This window comes from Danio rerio, chromosome 14 (assembly GCF_049306965.1).
Source record: "Danio rerio strain Tuebingen ecotype United States chromosome 14, GRCz12tu, whole genome shotgun sequence".
NCBI lineage: Eukaryota > Metazoa > Chordata > Actinopteri > Cypriniformes > Danionidae > Danio > Danio rerio.
In genome coordinates, this window is record NC_133189.1 from 15,645,707 (window position 1) to 15,647,500 (window position 1,794).

The 1,794-nt window shown below is 31.9% G+C and overlaps 1 long non-coding RNA gene across 1 annotated transcript in view; it reads left to right on the top strand.

Annotated features, from left to right (window-relative positions):
- The first annotated feature begins 333 nt into the window (after positions 1-333).
- LOC141377476 (uncharacterized) overlaps positions 334-1,794 on the top strand; it is a 3,431-nt gene continuing 1,970 nt past the window's right edge. Inside the window, exons 1-2 of the long non-coding RNA XR_012389637.1 lie at positions 334-388; positions 1,630-1,741. This is a non-coding gene — a long non-coding RNA (uncharacterized lncRNA). The remainder of the gene's footprint in view (positions 389-1,629; positions 1,742-1,794) is intronic.

The window sequence follows — 1,794 nt, forward strand, 5'->3', positions numbered from 1 at the left end:
GTTTAATGATAATTTGAGAAAATATTCATGGTACAATAGCAAAAAAAAAAAAAAAAAAAGAATATTTAGTGTGGATGGTCTCAATGTTTAGACGCAAACAAAACAATATTATTTATAAATAGATTATACATGTCATCTAGAGAAAAACTATGTAAAATTCGCTTATTTTTGAGATAGCACGCTCCTGTGCTGACTGTTTTTTTTTATTTTTTTAAAGCAGAAGTTGGTTTCATAATAAACACATGCGTGACTAAACTCCTGATCCAAACTCCATCCAGACGGTGGCGGTAATGCTCCAACAAGCTGGTTGTCAACCACCATGGCACGAAGATAACAAGAAGAAAAAGTTTGATTTTTCAAAGATTCCATGTGGATTCCGGTCAGAAAGGTAAGCTTTTTACTGCTTGTGTTCTGTATAATTAGCGAATTTAGAGCTTAAAACATTTCCACGGTGTTTGGTTGTAACAGCGTTTAGTAATTTAAAACAGTTTGATACGAAATGTAACTTGCTTTAAGAAACACGACTGGAGCTAATGTATGCTAACGCTAACAGTTACAAACACGTCTGAAAGTTCCTTTTCCTTTTACACAATGTTAGATTGTAACGTGTGTAGTAACTGAAAACTATTTTAATTAATTTAAAGAAACATGAAACGAATTTGTGTGTATGCTAACTTTGCGTTAAAGAAAGTTTCTGTAGACGAATCCATTAACGCTAACATGGCAAAACGTGTTTTTTTCCTGATTTAACATTATAAAGTACCGTGGATGTTGAAAAAATCATTGTACAGGCGTATACTTATCCAACAGTATTAATTCTGTGATTATGTGTAAATAAAAACTAATCGTTTTGGATTAATAAAATATTATTGTTTATCTTGTTTATGCAGTTAGTCACGAAAAATGATTGAAACTCGACTGTTTACTATTCTCTTTAAATTATCCAAGAGAAATATATTACTATGCACTTTAATTCATATGTGTTAGCCTATGTGAATCAATTATATCTTTTGTTCAAGCTGTAATGGTCAGTTAATGTAAAACTGAACGTCTTAAAGCAGATTTTGATGTTTTTTTTATGTTATTGACAGTGATAAATTCTGATTTAAATGAATGGGTAACAATATTTGTTGGTTAAGTCTTATTGTTCTTGTTTAACAAAGGTTAGTGAGATCATTTTGCAGTACATCACGACCAAAGAAGTCAATGGCACACTCTTTTGAACGTGAATAGGCATGTTATAGTTGTGTGCTAAAAGTCCATTATAAGCTGTAAACTGCTGATATATTTTCAACATAGATTGAGCTTTTCAGACGTTACATTACTAATTGCTTCACAAACAGCTGAAATGGTCTATTGTTATTGGCTATCATCATCAAACATTTTTCACAATGGTAGGTTAATCTTCATGGGTACAGAATAATGCATGTGCTTGACCATCTTACAAATCTATGTCTCAGATTCATAAGGCTGTCACTCTGCATGAATCTCCAAATAAATCTTGTGCAACCTTCTGTGTACTGATTATTTACACTATAGGTATTATATGCATTAATTAACTTTGATAGTATTTTAGGATTTGAACTTTTCTTTACGGGAGGTTAACAACAATGTGATGTTTTATTATAGATGCATATGAGGAAGCTCGACTCAAACATCCAACATCCAACCCAACTGTGATTTCTGACTGGTAGACAGATGAGGATGATTATCGCCTGTCATACATCTAAAGACAGAACAGGTTTGTTTGCAATTATTTTAAACACATACTGTCAACATTATGTCATTGATCTA